We start from the raw sequence: 21,463 nt of genomic DNA on the forward strand, positions 1-21,463 counted from the left end.
CAGCAATGCTTCATTGCTAAGGACACTATACCGAGGAGTGGTTCCTAAGATACGGATGTTGCTGGACACCGTAAGCAATGGTAACTTCCTCAACAGGGATGTTGATGATGGTTGGGATCTAGTGGAGAACTTGGCTCAATCTGATGGGCATTACAATGAGTAGTACGATCGCACTGTGCGATCTACTGGAGAGGAAGATGCCAAGTACAAGAGGGACATGAAAGCCCTCAATGACAAGCTCGATAAGCTCCTCAACCAGCAGCACCATGTCCATACAATCTTAGAGGAAGAACAGTTTCTACAGCAAGATGGGGAGAATGCTCAGCTAGAGGATGTGAACTACATTAACAACCAAGGGTGTTACAACAAAGGGTACAACAACTACAAACCGAATGTTGCAAACCCTCACGACCAAGTCTACCCTTCCGCCGTTCAAGGAAACCAGCAAAAGCCTTTTGTTCAATACAATCAAGGCTATGCCCCTAAGCAGCAATATTCTAACAATTACCACCAACCAATTGCACCACCTGGATTCCAACCACAGCAAGGCCCGCAGAACCAATCCCAAGAAGTTAAACTCCGCGGCCTAATTCAACAGATGATCCAAAACCAAGCATCCGCTGTTATGGACAACTCAAAACGGTTTGCAGAGATGAGCAACAAGATCGATTCTGGATACAACGACTTGACTACCAAGAATGATTCCCTCAACACTAAGCTGAGGTACCTAGAGGGCCACCACAACAACCAACCACCTCCAAAGATCAACCAGCTTCCAGGTAAAGCTGTTCAGAACCCAAAGGATTATGCCACTGCCCAAGCCATTTCCCTTGATGATGCTTATGAGGACTACCTCACTGAGGGCAATGATGTTCAAGATGGGGAGGATATGGATCATTATGGTATGAATGAGTCCCAATATTACATATTCGAGTATGAACCCGAGCCTTCACTCGAGGAGACTGATTGAGTCGACGATCGAGCACTGGTTCGAGAATCACAAATCGAAGAACCACCCGATGACTCACCCGATGATGGTGATCAGATGATACATCAAATAGATGTTCAGATGACAAATCAACCTTAACTGCCTGTACCAAAAGAAGGGGAACTAGAGGAAATGTTCAATGCTGCTCTTGACATCCAATTAGAGGCGCTTGCAGAGCGTATGGCCAAGCGAAAAGCTCCACCTCCTAAGTTCTTGCCACCACACGAACTTCAAGAGGAAATCACCAAGGAGGCAGCTCAGCTGGAGATTGAGGTTAAGGAAGCTGTCAAGGAAATTGGGAATGCAATATTGAGGAGTTGAGTGTGCTTAGATCCTGAGCTTCGAATCGAGGAGAAATTGGAGGATCCTGGCTCTTTTACTCTGCCGTGTTCAATAGGACTCCGGATTTTTGACAACTGTTTATGCGATTTGGGAGCTTCAGTCAGCATCATGCCACTGTCAGTTGCCAACAAGATGGGTTTTAGCAATTTTAAACCTAGTAGTCTGTATTTGGTTCTAGATGATAGAACAATCAGACACCCCATTGGCGTTCTGGAAGACTTACCTCTCAGGATTGGAAGAGTGGAAGTTCCTACTGATTTCATGATCCTTGTTATGGATAAGGAACCAGATGATCCACTGATCCTAAGAAGACCATTCTTGGCAACAATGGGAGCAGTGATTGATGTGAAACATGGGAAGATCAGAATTGAGCATGGAGAGCATTTCAAGATGGAATTCAGCGTCAAGAAAGGAATTAAAAGGCCAACTATTGATGGTCAAGTTTTTTCCACCAAGACAAAGCAAATAAGAGTCAAGCATCTTAAAATAGTCAACACTACATTTGTTGTGGAACCAGGACAAGACCAGGAGGATTGGTTGAGCCAGTCTGTCCCAGTGGAGAGGATTCCAGAACCTCTCCTTCCTAAAACCCATGCTTAAAGAGCATGAAGAGTCAAGCTTAGTGACTTTAAACAAGCTCACTTGGGAGGAAGTCCCAAATGTATCTTTTCATTTTTATTTTTCTTTTAATTTTATTTATTTGTTTACTTTGCATTATTTTCGATTGTTACATATTTATCATAAAAATAAAATAAAAAATAAAAATAAAAAATAAAAAAAAAAGAAAGAGAAATTTGGGGAACCCGAGACCCTACCCGAATTCGTACCCGACGCGCCTGGTCGTGTTCTCCTTTCGAGTGGCGAGTGGAGTCCGAATTCCACAGCCCTAAGCCCACTCTCGGTGAAGCCCAAGAAGCCAACCCTCTCTATTTAAGAAGCCTCAACCTCACAACTCCATAATTCCCTAAGTTTTCTGTAAACACCTAAACTCTTTGTCTTACAAACTTCTTCTCTCTCTCTAGAAATCGAGTTTTCTTTGTCTTTGTGCACTAACCCTATTAATCTCAGCCTAGTCTCTGTTTTTACCTTCAATGATCCACTAATGGCACCAAAGATGAAGACCTACCAAAAGAAGGGGAGCAAATCAACCTCCGCCGCTGCTAGAACCGGAGGTGAAGCCGTCGAAGCTCGTGATTCCCAGGGAGGAGGAGACGTTTCGTGTTCCCAACCGTTGAGTGGACGTTTTGCATCCCCAACCCGATGCTCAACCCGATCAACCACCCGAGAGGGTGCTCGAGCAACCGATCGTGTAGAGACCCGTGTTCTCTCTCCTGATCCTGTAGCAGTTGCAATCCGCCGATCTCCTCGGCGTAGGGACCTGTCTACGTCCGAGAAAACCATTACTGATCCTATGGAGGTTGATTATGATGTCGGTGGAGGAGAACCATAGGAGAACCAAACCTCGCGGTTAAGGAGCAGAGTTGCGGTTGCAAGAGGGAAGAGACAAGCCTCTAAAAGGGCTGAGAAGCTGGCCGAGACAGCAGTTGAGGAAGAGGATCGAGACTCAGAGGAGGAGAGCCGTGACCGAGAGGAGGAGCAGAGAGAACGCACACGCCTAGCTTCGCGGAGGCTGAAGCAGAAAGAGGTGGAAACTCCGGCAAAGCTCTTCAAGGTCCTCTGCAAGATGAGATTTGTAGGAACACGTTACCCTCACCGAGAAACTATGAAGCAATTGGGCATCACTAGAGACGTCGAGTTCCTGTTCGACATGTGCCACCTGGGCCAGATGATGCAAGCCAACCTTGAGGCTTATGAGGAGGAGACAGTACACTTCTTATCCATGCTGCGGTTACACTTTTTTGAAGACCACTCGACCCTATTACCCTCTGGGGGATCGGGTTCATCACTTTCTCTGTGCAAAACAAGGAGTACCAGTTTCAATTCAAGGAGATGGAGAAGCTGTATGGTTTCAAGGCTGGGAGTGGAGAAAACATGGAGGTGAGCAAGGATGAGATGAAGTCCCTATGGCTGACAATAGGAGACAAGCTTCCCTACAAGTCTACAAGCTCCAAATCTGCTCAAATAAGGAGCCCTGTTTTGAGGTACTTTCATAAGTCTCTAGCTTGTACCTTATTCGCTAGGAAGGAGACTGGGAATGTGAACGATCATGAGTTCCAGCTGCTAAACATTGCCTTATGTGGAGTCTTAGACAATGCTAGGGATGGTACACCGCTAGTAGGAGATGTTGCGGATACTAGCATGGTCTTTGTGCTGCTCGACCAGTTCCTCTACCTGAAGTCTTGGGCAATGAAAACTGAGAGGAGAGATGGAGCTGGAGAGATCTCCATAGGAGGTTTGATCACACCGATTTTGGTAGCTTGCGATGTGCCCCTAAAGGGAGTGGTTCATGAGTAGAGATGGCTAGACATCGAGTACCTAACACTGGCGAGATTCTTGGCCTATGAGAGGCCAAATGGCATGTCGCTCTTCAAGTTTGTCCATCCAGCTGCCGGAACCGCCCAAATGATCCTACCCAACGTAGTGTGCACCAAAGTCCGGATAGGGGACAACATAGACTTTACACCACCTTTGGAGGAGCTGTACAATCCGGAGGAGGAATCCGAAGCTGAGGGAGAGCAAGCAGAGCAAGGACAGGGAGATAACTCAGAAGATTTTTATTTTGAGTAGTATGTTTGCTCTCAAAAGTAACCTGTTGAGGTGAAGGAAGCTCACAAGAGGATCGGCTGGTTGAAGAAGATGAACAAGTTTTTGGCAAGGAAGGTAAAAGACCTCACTAGCTCAGTGAAGGTAATGGGAGGCCAGATCAAGGAGCTGCAAGACAAGGCAAGCTGTGCCTCAGCCCCCACTTCGTCATATGCACCCACATGGATGGGGAGAAGCGGACCGCTAGGAGGGATCCGAGGATTGACACCTCCAGAGCCCCACAAAGCATCTTTCTACGAGCTCCAAGCAGAGGAGGATGTCCGCAGACCAGATAGACCGCGGAGAAGCCACTCGGATGCCTACCCGACGCCTAACCTGATGGGGTACACGATGCCCTATCCGATGCCCCAGCCGAACACCCAATCGGGTGACCACTCAGGTACCTTCCCTATGCCTTACCAGATGTCGTATCAGATGCCCTACTCGATGCACCCTGCAAGCGTCTACATGGGTGATCATTCCGGACCTCTCCCACCATACCCATCGTATTACCCGATGCCCTACCCGATGATCTACGCGACTACTTACCCGCTCAACCCCTCAGATGCTGGTCCAAGCAGGTCGTCTGTGCGCATAACCGAGCTCTCTGATGAGCGAACCCCGGCACCTGCTGAAGCCGGTGACGACCCTGGCTACACGTTGGCGAGTATGGAGGCTGCGAAAACCTCCTTCTTCACCAACCCGTGAGATACCACATTCATCCAACCTTTGTAAATAACATTGCATTTAGTTTTATTTCATTTTATGTGATTCTTTGATTCTTTTTCAGACTTTTATTTACACAGGAACTGTGAAATTTAAGTTTGGGGGAGGGTCCTAGAATGTATATAACATTGTGTTTTATTTTCTTATTTCAAATTTTTGCATGCTAGTTTTCTTCATTTGAGTTTGCATCTATTTGCATAAAGAACCCTAAAAATTTGAAAAAAAAGAGAGTGTTCATGTAGTTGCATTTTCATATTAGGATTGAGTCTAGATTGCTTCATATAGGATTGTTGCATATGCATTTTAGGGGACAATGATTAAAACTACCTTGTTTAAAGCCAAACCTTAGGATTGAAGCTATAGCCCTTAATCACAGTTCATTGTTGCTAGATCAATCTTTGGAAAAAAGTGAAAATTTTTTGTTTAAAACCTTGTGTCTTTTGAAACCCTCCTCCACTTGCTTAAAAATTGAACCATCTCTATATTATTGGACTTAAACTGACCTTAAATTGTCTTGCTTATGGAATTTGAATACTTGCTCATGATAACTCTAATCTCGGGTTAACACTCCATTTGTTTAACCCGATTTGTTTTTCCCTACCCTTGAACCCAAACCTTTCTTTCAAACCTTGTTGTGAATTGTTGAGTGAAACCTTTTCATTGTGCTATAGGTTGTGAAACTTTGAGAGTATTGAGAACGACAAAGAACTGGCTCTTGATTTAGCTAAGTTAGAATCATTTGAACTAGCTATTAGGATCGGTTTTGAAAGATAGGTGGTTAGCATTATTATTTGGGGTTGGGTTGAGGAATAAAAGAGAAATTAAAGAAGAAAGTCTCTAAGGTTCGGTTTAATTAGTTCCAAGTCTCTAAGTAAAAAAACAAGAAGAGAAAGAAAAAAGATCTTGCTATAGTCTCCTAAAAGAAAAAAAAATATAGGAATATTATTAGGTGTTTAGCAAAAAAAGAAAAACAAAAGAGAAAAAGAAAAAAAAGAACTAGATGTTTAAAGTATAGACCTTAGGGATTATAAAAAAAAACAAAAAAAAAAACAAAAGAGAGTTTGATAAAAAAGAGTGAATGAGAAAAGGGTAGATTATCAAGAGTTAAGCTTTGTATGCCCTAATTGTTCTCAATCTTAGATAGTTTTCACAACTGTCTAGCATTCCTTCTTTTGAGAGGAAACCACCCAAAGATATTGTTTGAAACTACCCTACCAAAAAGTCTTACCCTTGAAACCGATTGAGCTTGATTCACCTTCCATTTGCAAGAATTCGCCAAACACCTTAATGAATGTAAAAGAGATGTTCTTTGGAATTGCAAGTCTTTACTAAAAGTTGGAGGTTGAACTAGATCGATGCATGGTAATAAACATAGAAAAATATTTGTAAGTATGTTGATTGATCTTAGCACCATTAAACTATTTTTAAGGACTATAGCTTGAATCCTTCGCTTAGCTCAAAAGGTTATGAGTCCCATTTTTTTCTTCTTCCTCCTACTTCCTTGCTAGAGGACTAGCAAGATTTAAGTTTGGAGGTTTGAAAACTCTCTAATTTACATGTTGTTTTTAGCATCCCTTTTTGTCCATGTTTTGCATTATTTTTACCCTAACCTTAGCATTTTTAGGTCATTTACTGTAAGAATCCACATTTAGGCCATTTAGGGTGTTGCATTCTTGCATTTCCATATTTTGGATGAAAACAGGTGTTTAAGAGCCAAAAATGGGGAGAAACAAGGTCAAATCCGAGCATGTACCTGAAGGAGCTATGGAGCAGGAAGAACAGTGAAACTGACTCTTTTTGTGGGTGGTGAATGAATGATGTATGGAATGATGACTTATGAATGAATGGATGTCAGGGTGTTTCAATTCCCCTTATGCAATTGTAGTATAAGAGGTGTCAATCCAATCTGAGTGTTTGTGAACAATCAAGATGTGCATATGAGTCTAAGTCAAGCCAGATGTAAAGGTTGTTTGTCACTAACAATCCTATAATGAAAATGCAAAGTGCAGAAAGCAAATTACAAGAACTAAGAACTAAATGCAAATGAAACAGAATGATTATAATAGCAAGAACAGAAATAGAAACTATGTTGATGAAGAACTAATGCAAGACAAGTAATGAACAGAAAGCTAAATGGATGCAACAGAAATAAAACAGGAATTAAACAGGACAATCACAAATCATAAACACAAGTTCTGGGGACGAACTCGAGCAAGCACTCGACCGAGTGTAGGTCGAGTACAGGGTCGAGCTAGACTAAACGTGAAAACAGAGCAACACAATAAAAACAGAGCAATGCAAAAACGAATCAAACAACAAGCAAGCAATGATATTTAGACTAAGATATTAATAAACAAAGAAGGCCTTGAGGAGGGATTCATGGGCTGAACTAATCATTGTGGTTATCTAACTTGGTCAACAAATCTCAAGCAAACTTTGAGCTAATCTCTAGACATACTATTCTAAGACATGTTTAATCCACTATCATGGCAAGAAACAATCAAACATATGCATTTCTAGACTTGTTCTCACAAAGTAAAGAATCTACACAAGCAGGCATTAAGCAATACATCTCAAACCAAACAAGACCTCTAATCTCTTAGCAAGCCTAATGGTAAGCTCTAGATCTAGCCTTATCTATGCTCCTTAAACATTGGTGTGATGCTAAGATGCTTGAAATCAAACCCTACCTTCTCAGATATAGGATCAGCATTAAGAACATCTAGCCTAGAAGAGATCTACAACAATCAAGCTTGACCAAATCAAATAAACCACAAGATCAATCCAGCCTAACCCATCCTCAAGGTCCTAAGCAAACTACTCACAAGAACACATGGTGAAATAAGTCAAAAACCCAGAAAATATTGAAACTTGCATTATTAGAAAGATGAAACAGAGATCTACAATATTGATGAAGAAATGAAACTCGAAATCTTAATATCTTGAAAGTTATGAAACCAACAAAATACAAGAATCTAGTCTTTCTTTGTTAAACAAGTACAAAATCTAAAAATAAAAGAAAGTGCAAAAGGAATAAATCTAAAAAAGGTAAAAACTAGGTTTTAGACTCTCTAAAAAGCTGGACTCTTTGGTGGCTACAGGTACAAAGGCCTTATATAGGAGATGAGGTGGAAGCCCTAAAAATACAAAAAGTCAAAGCAGTCAACGGCTCGGTCAACTCGACCAGTGTTCGGTCGAGTGGCTGGTCGAGCTGGCTTCTCTCATACATTCTCCACTCGGTCGAGTCCTTCTCAGCACACGGTCGAGTGTCTGGTCGAGTGTGCGGTCGAGTTGGACTCTGGACCTTGATTCTTCAGCCTTAACTCTCTTGTTTTCTCCTCATGATTGCTTCACTTCTCCTCAGCATTGCTTCCATGCTCCTTAAGCTCCAAAATCACCTGTTTATGCATGAAAAGATGCAAATGCAATGCAACTATACTCTAATGCATGATTAGTCCTAAAGCTACACAATAATGGCCTAAATGGATAGCAAAAGATGCAAAAGTTGTGAATAAACTAAGGGAAAACAAGGTAAAATATATGAACATCAACACCCCCAAACTTAGTCTTTGCTTGCCCTCAAGCAAATAATCAAGACAAAAGAAGGTAGGTGAGGTTGAAAGTGGGATCTCAGCTCCTAAAGCTTGCAAATAGACTATCTAGAATCAATGTCCAAGTTACTAGTACTATGATGCAAGTTGAATGAGCTATACTTAAAGACTTTAGACAAGCATATCACAACCTTTATTGATTTGAGCCTTAGACATTCACATGCATTCAAATCAACCATTTCCTTTAACATTCATTAATCAAGAACATGAATCAATTCTATGCAATGCTTAAACTCATTTGGCTTGGAAATAAAGGCTTTGAGACAATGATGGTCTCATTTTAGAGTAGGGCTTGTCAATACCCAGGTTCTCTCATGAAAATGTATTGAGCTTTAGAAGAATGCTAAAGGTAAGAACACCTAGACACATACAAGAATAAAACCTTGTCTACCCAAAGGCTCCCAAAGTGTTTTATCCTAGCAATCTAAACCCAAATGATCCTAGTTCTACCCTTTAACTTCTATTTTTCTTTTTCACCCTTTTCTCTTTTGGTTTTCAAGTCTTAGGAGATGTTTCTTATTTGAACTTTCTAGTGGGATGGGGGATTCTTACTTATTTGCTATGGTTCTCTTTTCTTCTTATTCTTAAGACATATAAGCACTTTGCTAGACTTTCCTTTTCTTTCTTTTCTTTTCTTTAATTAGAACCATTCTCAACATTTTTTACTTCCCATCCTTTCACTAGACTTTTACTTAAACACATTCTCCTCTTAAAGACTCTACCCTCTTTTCTTTCTCTTTTTCCTCTTTTCTTTTCATAACAGCCAAGTCCCAAACCCAACAAGTGAACCACCTAGTCCTATCTAGTTTGAAAAATGCAAACTAGAACTACACAAGGCTTTACTCTTGTCAGCTCAAACCTAACACTTTCTACCAAGCTCAATCCCAAAAAGGCCTCACACACACAAGAATAAACATGGTTTGAAAGAAGGTTTGGTTTAGGGGTAGGGGAACTGATTCTTAATGAGGAAATCAGCTACTTGGATCAACAAGAGTGGTAAAAAGGAAGAAGATGATCCAAATATGTATATGGTATCCATGAGTTTAAAGCAATGCACACATTGATAATTGAAAGTCAATATTAGGTTCTTATAAATAGGAAATGGTTTCAAATCTCAACATGCTTCAATTTAGACCAAATGCAATGTAGGAATTCAAGGCTTGGTTCAATCTTATGCTTCTAACCACTCAACTAGCATCAAAGTACTATTAACTTGGGCATTGATCCTAGTCTAGTGAATAAACAAGCTAACAAGGGAATACTCATCATAGATCCCTAATGCAAATACTATACAATCCTACATGAAACATGCTAAACAAGATCCTAATATGCAATGCAAACTACATGAACACTCTTTTTTTTTTTTTAATAAAGATTTTTTCAAAAATTTTCAAATTTTTAGGGTTTTTCTATGCCTTAGATGCTATGCAAGTATTAACATGATGATGCTAAAAATTTGAAATAAGAAAACAAAACACAACATCAAATGCTATCTCAAACCCTCCCCCAAACTTAAATCACACAGTCCACTGTGTGAAAGAAATTTGATTGAGGATGCAAGATTAAAAACAAATCACAAAACACAACATCAAATGCAATGATATTTACAAGTGAAGGTGATAGTGGTACCTTAGGGATTGTGGAAGTAGTTGTCCAAATCCTCTTGCATGATGTCATAGGAGTAGTTGGGGTCTTGTTGATGACTTGGAGGTGGAGATTGGGGCAACTCGACGATGGGAATCGACCGGGACTCGGTCGAGTACGTGCTCGAGTGGGGGGGTCGAGCTGGACCACGAGTGTCAAAATTCTGACCTTGCTGCTGGTAGAACTGCTGGTAGAGTGCTGGATCCATGAAGTATTGGGGTGGGATGGGAGGGTAACCTGGATATCCTGGATAAGCAGCTGGAGGTGGGAAGCCATAGGGTGATCTAGGCTGGAACTCGGCCGAGTGCATTGGAGGTGCTCGGTCGAGTGGTTGCTCGAGTGACCCGGTCGAGTACCTTGAAAATTGTTGTTCTCGGGTACTTGAGCTCCTCTTCCTCTGATTTGGCTCATACATTGAAGCCCTAGCTGGTTCCACAGGGTTCGCAACTCTAGAAAGTGCTCTAGTTGAGCTACTCCTCCTCAAAGGGCTTGATGGTGTAGGTGAAGAATTCCCACTCTTCAACTCAGCAATCACCTTCTTCTTCAGCTTATCAAACCTCTTCCCATGCCATTTGTTCCATTTTTGCAAAAGAGTTAATCTCTTGGTAGTCTCCCTCACTCCTCTACTATCTCTTGGGTTGAGCTCATAATCCTCAAAGTAAAATTGCTCCTCCCCATCAGCCATTTGTGCATTCCCAGCTTCCTCAACTCTAGGTTGAACTATCCCATCAAACAAATGCTCCTCAGCTGGCCAAAAGTCAATGTTGGCTCCTTCTTGAATGGTGGTGAGCTCTTGGTTAGGCAAAATCAGTTGCTTTTTCCCAAGTGTTGGAAGCTCAAAGTTGAAAATGTGATTCCCTTGATGCATCTCCTTGGCTAGGATGAGAGTAGAGGTGAGGTAGCTAGAGTCAATCCATCTTGGTGAAACCCTTTCTCCTCTAAGTGGAACCTTAGCAGCTTGTAGGATTGGAGTAATGATGCCTCCAATGGTTAGTGCTCCTCTTGATCCTTTATTCTCCAGCTTGCCTACCCAACTTCTCAATTGAATCATGTGGTCAATGAGTACCATTGCTAGGTCAGTCTCCACAGTGCTCTCAAGAATGATGGTACCATTTCTTGCTTGAAAGATGATTCCATTGAGAGCCAAATCAATCATCTTTAGCTCCCCCTCATTAATGTTCCCAGTTTCCTTCCTAGCAAAGAAGGTGTTGGCAAGAGCCTTGTGGAAGTACCTTAGGATTGGGCTCCTTATCCTTGAGCTTTTGGAATTGGAGGATGAGTAGAATTTGTTGTCCCCAATGGTTTCCCACACAGCATAGAGCTCTTCTCTTGGAATCATCAAACTCCTATTGCTCCCAACCTCAAATCCAAACACATTTGCTATCTTCTTCATTGAAAGATCATACCTCTTCCCCTTGATTGTGAAAGCAATATGACCAGCTCCAAACTCATCATCCTTCCTTGCATATGTGTGCAGCTTGACTGTGGCTAGAAACTCACAACTTTCTTCTTTATACCCTTCCATGCAAAGTCCCATGAACTTGGTTAGGCTGCTCTTCTCAAAAAAGTACTCCACATCTTTATCAATGGCTAGCTTCTCCATGGTCTCCTTGTGTGGATACCTAGTTCCCAGGAACTCCATTCTCATGAAGGCTTCATAAAGTTGCCTTTTTGTCAATCCACAAGATTCTGCTTCTCCATCATCCTCTCCCTCTTCTTCTTCACCTTCTTCTTCACTCTCACTCTCAACCTCCTCTTGTTCAATCTCAACTGCTGGCCTCTTCCCTTTAACCTTGTTTCTCCTCATGAAATCACTAAGAGTTGGCTCCCTTTCTTCTTCACTTTCAGTCCTCTCAGGATCTTCCTCAACTGACTCTCTCCTTGGACACGACATCTGGCTCGACCGGCTGCTCGAACGGCCACTCGGTCGAGTGCATGATCGAGTGGGGCGTCGAGTGGCTCTTCCAGCTTCTCCTCTTGATTCAAGGCTAGCATCATGATGTTCCATGGAGTTTGCAGCGGTTTGTTGAGACTTCCTAGTGATCCTTGAAGACATTTTTCAAAAAGAACTGAAGGGAATAGACTCAAAGCTCAAAGTTAATAGGTTAGTGACCCAAAAACTTGAAAGAACTAAGCTTGAGCAAAGGATGAACTTTGAGAGAGATTTTAAAACTTGAATTTAGTTGTTTTGAGCAAATGAGAGAGTGTGAGAGGTATAATCTCGTGCAAGCTCTATATAAAGAAGCTAAGGGGACAAGGAGACAAGGGTGGAGCGTCCATACCATTCAAAATCGAATTGGGAATCTTTGACTTGCTTTTCGCTGCCACTCGACCCCACACTCGACCAGCACGTGCTCGAGCTCCCATGACCAAAGTTTGAAAATTCAAAATTTTCTTCTTGTTCTTCCCTCCACTCGATCGTTCTAGAGAATTGATGATCAAATGTGCTTTAGTTAACTTCCAACTCGGTCGAGTACCTCTCGTGGGCTGGTCGAGTGGGCTTACGAACCTCCTTCTCCAAGTACTAATCTCTCCTTACCCAACTACATTTTCACTAAAAGGTCTGTCCAAAACAAACATAAAAGAAAACACATCAAAACTACAAGAAAAATAAACTTTATTTACAAAGGATACCTTAGGGACTTCCTCCCTAGTGAGCTTGTTTAAAGTCACTAAGCTTGACTTTGGTGTCCTTTTTAGACTTGGTTTAGATACCAAGGAGGTGATGAAATCCTCCCTAGAACCTCTTGATCACTGTAAAGTTGATCCTTGATCTCCTCACCCTTAACACACAAACCATATTTCTTCTTGATTTTGAGCCTTGGTCTTGCTTTCCTTAAAGACCTCTTGTTCAGCTTAACTTGGAGACCCTCAACCATACTAGTCAACTCTTGAATTGACCTCTTAAGCTTTTCCACAGAATCATCTTGAAAGGAGAGCTTAGCCTTTGGAGTTGCTTCACCACTTAAGCCTTCTTGACCTCCTTTTTCCTTGATAGTAAAAGGTGATCATTGATGGAGGGCAGATTGGTTGGGTTATAGATGTCAAATTTCATGGTTACATCTTCAGCAATGTTCAAGGTCACAAGACCCTCTTTGACATCAATAACTGCTCCAATAGTGGCTAAGAATGGCCTTCCAAGAATGATTGGATCTTCAAGTTCCTTGTCCATCTCCAACACCACAAAATCAGTGTGAACCCTTGCCTTCCCTATCTTGACTGGGACATTCTCCAACCTTCCAACTACCTCCTTGTTTGACCCATCAGCTAGGCATATATGAAGGTTGGTGGATTTGAAATCAGTTCTCCCAAGCTTTTGTGCTATGGAGTATGGCATCACACTGGTTGAGGCTCCCAAATCACAAAGGCATTGGTTGTAGTGAAGGTAACTGATTGTGCAAGGTAGATAGAATGGTCTTGGATCCTCAAGCTTGATTGGAATGATAACTCCTCCAAGGTCCACAAGATCCTTCTCATCTTGAGCTTCAGCCCTCTTCTTTGACAAATTAAGCAAAAAATCTTTGTAGAGAGGATATGGATCATACTGTTCCAAGGCAGGTCCTCTCTCTTCTTCTTGGTAAGCAATGGTGATCTCTTGTATGGCCAACACTTCCTCAACCACAGCTTCTTCCTTTAAAACCCTCTCTTCTTCTTGTTGCTTAGCCATCATCTCCTTTTTGTCAATGATTTCCCTAAGCTCCTTAATCTTTTGTGCTTTGAAACGTCTTGGGAATGGAAGAGGTGGCTTGTAAGCAGGAGGAATGTACTTAGCAGGCTTGGCAGCTTCTGAGTCTGCAACTCGATCGACCACTCGAGCATGCACTCGGTCGAATGGCTGTTCGAGTACTTGGTCGAGTGCAATAGCGGACTCCAGTTGCTTTGCACAAACGTCACTTGGGGCTTCAGTAACTAATGAATTCCCCCAAACTTGGACTTCACTGTCCTCAGTGACTTCCTCATCAGATATATGAATGGCTTTTGCAGTGAACTCCCTTGGATTTTGAACAGCTTTTCCAGGGAGTTGGTTGGGTTTAGGAGCTGAAGTAGAGGCAATGTTACTCTCCATATACTTCACTCTGGAGTTGAGACCTTCAAACTTCATATTCAGATCATTATATTGGGATGTTAACCTTTGATTCAGCTCAGCAAATTGTTTGGCTTCCTCAATTTTCCCATTGGTTTGCCCAATCAACAGCTGTTGTATCATTGCTCTTAGGTCTTGTTCATGGCCTTGGTTAGTCTGAAACCCTGGTGGGGGACACAATTGGGGCTGGAACACTTGTTGCTGCTGCTTGGGTGCATAGTTGTGCTGTTGTTGAGGCTGAGGAGGTGGATAGACTTGGTCTTGAGGGTTGGCTACATTGGTGCTCCTATAAGAGAGGTTGTTCTGCTTGAAACCTCCACCTTGGCTGTAGCCTTTGTATCCTCCTCCTTGGTTCTGCATATAACACAACTCAGCAAACTCCCTATCTCCTTCCTGGACTGGAGCTTCTTCTTCACCAATGAAGTGAATGGTTTTTGACTGGCTTAGGAGAATCTTGTCAAGCTTCTCATTGACCATCTTTAAATCCTGCTTGTATTTGTCCTCCTGATCAGTGGAGGGGATCCTCATGGTTCTATCATAATCCTCATTATAATTGCCATCAGATTGAGCAAGATTCTCAACTAATTCCCATCCTTCTTCCACATTCTTGTTGAGGAAGTTTCAATTAGAGGCTGTATCAAGAAGCATCCTGATCTTGGGAATTACTCCTCTATACAAGGTGCTAAGGAGTGACTCATTGCTGAAGCCATGGTGAGGACACTGAGTCTGGAATCCTTTAAACCTCTCCCAAGCTTCACAAAAGCTCTCATTATTCCTTTGAGCAAACCCAGAAATTTCATTCCTCAACCTAGCAGTCCTTGCATTGGAGAAGAACTTGGCCAGAAAAGCTTTCTTGCATGCATCCCATGTGGTTATAGCTCCAGTAGGAAGAGTCTTCTCCCATAGATGAGCTTTGTCTCCAAGGGAAAATGGGAATAGCCTTAACTTGAAGCCATCTTCACTTACTCCATTGATCTTTGTGAGTCCACATATTCTGTCAAACTCATCAAGGTGATCTAGAGGATCCTCCATTGGCAACACATGAAATTTGTTGGCTTGTATCATGGAGATTAATCCACTCTTGATCTCAAAGTTATTGTTTGCTACTGAAGGGGGCACAATACCAGCTCTTTGGTTGTGTGTGTTAGGTGCATCCCCAGCACCAATGTGTCTAGGTCTATGATCATGGTGATCTTGCTGCTCCATGACTACTTGTTCTTCTTGTTGTTGAACTACTCTTCTTTCCTTTTGTCTCAAACCCTTTTGTAGCTTGTGGATGTTGTCAATAGGCCTTTGAAGACTGTCCTTGCCTTTTGACCTTGTGTGCATCAACAAACTCGACTACAGACTCGAACAGGTACACGGTCGAGCGCAGGCTCGAGTGGGTGGTCGAGTCGACTGGGTAGTAATGGCTATTTGGATCCAGCTTCTGACTCGATCAAGTGCTCAATCACAGCTCGGTCGAGTGGTGGTCGAGTGGGTGGTCGAGTGGGTACCTGAAACTCAAGACAGCCAAGCAAAGGAAGATTCGAGTTCAGTAACGTCACAAGTGTTTAAACGAACTTAATCTTAGACTAATAATGATCCGAAATGTCACAAAACAACATCAAATGGGCAACAGCGCCAAATTGAAACTGACTCTTTTTGTGGGTGGTGAATGAATGATGTATGGAATGATGACTTATGAATGAATGGATGTCAGGGTGTTTCAATTCCCCTTATGCAATTGTAGTATAAGAGGTGTCAATCCAATCTGAGTGTTTGTGAACAATCAAGATGTGCATATGAGTCTAAGTCAAGCCAGATGTAAAGGTTGTTTGTCACTAACAATCCTATAATGAAAATGCAAAGTGCAGAAAGCAAATTACAAGAACTAAGAACTAAATGCAAATGAAACAGAATGATTATAATAGCAAGAACAGAAATAGAAACTATGTTGATGAAGAACTAATGCAAGACAAGTAATGAACAGAAAGCTAAATGGATGCAACAGAAATAAAACAGGAATTAAACAGGACAATCACAAATCATAAACACAAGTTCTGGGGACGAACTCGAGCAAGCACTCGACCGAGTGTAGGTCGAGTACAGGGTCCAGCTAGACTAAACGTGAAAACAGAGCAACACAATAAAAACAGAGCAATGCAAAAACGAATCAAATAACAAGCAAGCAATGATATTTAGACTAAGATATTAATAAACAAAGAAGGCCTTGAGGAGGGATTCATGGGCTGAACTAATCATTGTGGTTATCTAACTTGGTCAACAAATCTCAAGCAAACTTTGAGCTAATCTCTAGACATACTATTCTAAGACATGTTTAATCCACTCTCATGGCAAGAAACAATCAAACCTATGCATTTCTAGACTTGTTCTCACAAAGTAAAGAATCTACACAAGCAGGCATTAAGCAATACATCTGAAACCAAACAAGACCTCTAATCTCTTAGCAAGCCTAATAGCAAGCCTAATGATAACATATTTTTCTATTAATTTACCTTCGTATATATAGTCTTTTTAACTTTATTACTAGTTGAAATCTATAATATATCTAATATTTTGTAAACTTATTAACGTCTAATATATGTTATATTACTTGCTAATATAAAATATACGGTAATATATGGTAACGTAAGCTTGTAATCCGAGTGGAGGCTTTAAGGGTATTGGTATCGTAAATTCGGTTCAAGTAGTCAGGTTCTGGAATTGAGTTCTCTAAAAAGGAAAAAAAAATAAATATATAGATATGTGAACGTGGTTTTAAGCATGATTATCATTATCTAAGTAAATTACAATATATTAAAACACATCATTATCTAAGTAAATTACAATATATTAAAACACATATAATAAAAGAGTTTGATCATTATCTGTTAAGTATAGGATTAGGAACTAGGCATGACGAAAATTAAACCGTAACCGTATTTCGGACTGTGTCTAAACCGTAACCAAACCGTAATTATATAAAATGGTTAAAAACTGTAATCGTGAAACATAAATATATGGTTAAATTATATTAACCATCACCGTTGGTTAAGCGTAACCGAATCAAAAGCGTTGGTTAACCGCAAGTTAAACCGTCATTTGGTAACCGTAATTGTTTTAAAAACTTAATAAAAATACTAATAATTATTAAATTTAATATGAATCATATAATAAATAGAAATATGAGTACACTAAAAAAATATATTAATTATAAATAAATAATATCAATTACATTATATCATCAAATAATATTAACCATATCATATTATCAAATAACTGTAACCGTATATAACTGTAACAGTTTCAAGCGTAACCGTATTTAACCGTAACCGTTTAACTGTTTTATAGAGTAGTATGTTTTGATAGAAGACTAAAATCTAGGGAAATATCAAAACAAAGATCTCCATATCATAGTAGTTGATATCTTGTGTTTTTGTCGGGTTTTAAGCCTTGTTTTTGCATAGTTTTCCTGCATAATCTTGTCATTCTAGGTTGTTTTCGGAGCATATGCATCTAGTGTGTTATCTCTCAGGTTCTTGGAGTAATCTCTTCACATTTAGAACATTTGGACTTGTTTTGGAGCAAAGAATCTAAGAAGAGTGAAGTTGAAGACGTGACAAGAAATCAGGAGGTATGAGCGGTCAGACCAATCGGCCAAACCATGGCCGTGTGACTTCACTCGGTCTCCATCATCGGCCAAGTGACAACCGATGGAACTGGAGACGCACAAGATCAGGGACCATCAGCGGCCACCCCCATTGGCCAGAAGCTGCCCGGCTGTCCTAACCGGTCATTTTCCATCGGCCAGAAGCTGCCCGGTTCGCTCGATCAGATGAAGAAACAGGGACCATCAGCGGCCACCCCCATCGGCCAGAAGGTGACCGTTTGACACCATCGGCCATGTCAATCGGTCTAACAGTCCCCGTAGCCTCCTAAGTCCACTCTTGTTTTAGATTTGATCCGGGTTTGACCTAGTTTGTTTTGGGTTGACCATGGTTCCCTTCTATTTTCTTATAAACACTCTAACCCTATTAAGAGGAGACTTATCTTTTGTTTTATCTTTTGTTTAGCAGCTTTTTAGGGTTCTTATACTTTCTTACTCTTGGTTTGTTGAAGGATTGAGTTCTTCTGAGTTTTTAATAGCAATTTCTTCTTTATTTTCTCTTAATCTATAATCTCTTATTATGATTTCACAAAGATCAAACCCTTTCCTTTGTGTGATCATGATGATGAGTTAGTAGATCTATAGAACTTTGGGCTAGGTAGATTAGGGAGATAGATGATTGAACTTTGATGTCTAAGGCTTTATTTATGTGTTTCATATCTTGTTTAGGGTTAATAATGCTAGATAGCCTTGATCAACCTTAAATCTAGACATTATGATTTCCATGCCCAGAAGGTGTTTGATGAAATTCCTGAACCAAACTATTCTAGAGCTTTTCATTCCTAGCCAATGGAAATTGATGATTAGGGTGCTTAGTGGTGAAACAACCCGACCCATTTTTTTAATTTAATAATAAATAATAAATAATAATAATATAATAAATAACTACAACTGGTGGTCCCATATCCACTAGCCACCTAACCACAATCACAACCAAACAGCGGAATAACAAATACCAATAACCAAACAACAATAATCATAAAACCAGCAACCTAACAATGTTCTAATTACCCAACTCTAGCAACCTAGCAATGCCTGACAACATCCAATCGAGTCCCTAGAACATCCTCCTCTTCATTGCCTTGATTCCACGATCACACTTTGCCTTTACCTGCACCACAAACACAAATTGCAATGCATGAGTATTTAATAAACACTCAGTAAGGCAATCCTCTCATCTACTGGGCTATACACACAAGCAATAGAGACATCTCTAACCATCAACCAACAATCAACAAACAACAAATAACAAACCAGGACTCTGCATCGACCGACACCAACATGCATTGACCGACACCACATGGGGATGCATCGACCGACACCACATCGGGATGCATCGACCGACACAAGGGATGCATCGACCGACACTCGTACTGCATCGACCGACGCATGCTCGACATAACACAAAAATTCTAAGGTTTTACGTGCCGTCTTTGCACTTGCATCGACCGACGCACAAAGTGCATCAATCGATGCAACATGCCGAGCATCGTGTTTTCCCCAAAGCTTCTCGCCGGATCTATGTTCCTGCAACCACAAAACTCGATCCCAAGCCACAAGAAAGCTTCCTAACGTCCCAAATAACCATCTAACAAGCCTATCAATACATAAACAAGCAGATCAGAGAAGCTCTAGCTTAGATAAGCCATGGTCCTGTACTTACCTTTGCCACAGAAGAATCTGAACCTCAAACAAGCAATAGAACACTCCTAGCAAGCTCCTGCAACGTTCTAAGCCTCAGATCTCACCAGGAAACGTCACAAACCCACATAAATCACCAAGAACACCAAGAACACTCTTTCTCTCCCTTGTTTCTCTCAAAAACGGCCAAAGTCGACTAATGAGACAAAAGAATCGACTTAAGGGTTTTCCTCTTCCCTTTGTCCAAAACGCAGCGTTTCACTTAAGTCAAAACGCAGAAAACCGAACCTGCATCGACCGATGCACCTTTTGCATCGACCGATGCAATCCCCAAACCGGGATTTCGGGTTGCGGGTGTTACAAGTGGTATTAAAACTTGTTTATAATGCATGCTTACCTTGTGATTGCCTTTGGAAATTGTTGATCATCACTAGATTAGCATAGGGTCTCTATCATGGAAATGGATTGATTTGCATAAGTGTTCTTATCCATAGGATTATTCTTGATTGTTGAATAGACATCTAGGATTGGTTAGCTATCTCCCAAGTCAATTACCTTGCCCAAGGTTCACTTGTTTAATTTTGACTTAAAACCTGTTTTTAGTTGTGTCCTGTTTCTTTGAGTTTGCATTGCTTTGAGTTGTCTAGTTTTCTCTCTTTTGAATCAGTTTATTAGTTAAGATTGTTACAAAAGAACCTATACCTGTTTAAGTTTAGATTAAGCATTTTTGTGCATTCTTAGTGAGTTGATTAATGCAAATTATGGATTGATAATTTAATTGAAGTAAAAGTACTACATCAATTTGGCGTTGTTCCCCGTTTGCATTATATTTGACCATTACTATTTCAACTTTTCTTAAGCCTATTCATTTACTTTACATTGTTACTTGCTTGGTTTCCTTTGGTGTTTTGAATTCTCTTTTGCAGGGTATATGAACTTGAGAAGTCAAGGCCAAGCAAACTTGATCGAGCGTGTTGACGACATCTACCGTTTTGAGCGTGCAAATCACTGATTAGCCCGCCAAGCTATGGACAACAAGGTTGAGAATGTCTATGGAAATGACCAGCCCAATGTTGAACAAGCTCATATCCACCCTCCAAGACAACCAAGAGCCATTGGAACTTTTGGTCAACCAAACATTCATGGGAACCGCATGGGAATTAGAGCACCTTCTGTTGAGAACAATAACTATGAGATCAAGTCAAGTTTTATCAACATGGTGCAAAGCTCAAAGTTTCATGGTTTGCCTATGGAAGACCTTCTTGGCCACTTGGGTCAGTTTGATATGATGTGTGGGACAGTGAAAATCAATGATGTCTCTGAAGATGCATTCAAACTCCGCCTCTTTCCGTTTTCTCTTGGAGACAGAGCTAGGACTTGGGAGAAGAACCTACCAGTGGGATCAGCTACCTCTTGGGATCAATGTAAGAGAGCTTTCCTATCCAAGTTTTTCTCTACTACAAGAACAGCAAGACTAAGGAATGAAATATCAAGTTTTGTTCAAAAAGGAAATGAGAGTTTCTGTGAAGCATGGGAAAGATTCAAGGGTTATACTATGCAATGTCCTCACCATGGTTTCTCTGAGGAGTCTCTTCTCAGCATATTATACAGAGGGGTACTACCAAAGATAAGAATGTTGCTTGACACAGCAAGTAATGGTAATTTTCTTGGGAAAGATGTTGATGCTGGTATGACTTAGGTGGAGAATCTTGCTCAAAGTGATGGAAACTATGGGGAGGATTATGATAGAAATCCAAGGGATCATTCTGATATGAATGAGCAGCACCACAAGGAGATCAAAGCATTGAATGGTAAGATGGATAAGATGATTCTTGCAAATCAAAAGCCAGTTCACTTTGTCAATGAGTGTGAACATTATCAAAGTTATCAAGAAGGTATGGAAGCTTGTGCTGAGAGACAAGAAGAGGTCAATTATGTTGGTGGCTAGGGGTATAACAAGTTCAATCCCAATTACCGCAACCATCCAAACCTCTCTTACCGCAGTACTAATGTAGAGAACCCGCAAGATCAGACTTATCCACCACAAATGCCTCCCGGTTTTCCTTCCCAACCCA

At 41.0% G+C, this 21,463-nt stretch overlaps 2 non-coding genes across 2 annotated transcripts; one reads left to right on the plus strand and one right to left on the minus strand.

The window, feature by feature from the left end:
• Positions 1-14,801: 14,801 nt before the first annotated feature.
• On the plus strand, positions 14,802-14,908 carry LOC147945631 (small nucleolar RNA R71). Its single transcript, XR_015597821.1, has one exon. It is a non-coding gene; the product is annotated as a small nucleolar RNA R71 (small nucleolar RNA).
• Positions 14,909-20,859: 5,951 nt separating this feature from the next.
• Positions 20,860-20,966, minus strand: LOC147945632 (small nucleolar RNA R71). The gene has a single exon (XR_015598004.1). It is a non-coding gene; the product is annotated as a small nucleolar RNA R71 (small nucleolar RNA).
• Between the last annotated feature and the right edge of the window lie 497 nt (positions 20,967-21,463).

Source organism: Camelina sativa, chromosome 4 (assembly GCF_030686135.1).
Source record: "Camelina sativa cultivar CO46 ecotype springtype chromosome 4, ASM3068613v1".
NCBI classification, from domain to species: domain Eukaryota; kingdom Viridiplantae; phylum Streptophyta; class Magnoliopsida; order Brassicales; family Brassicaceae; genus Camelina; species Camelina sativa.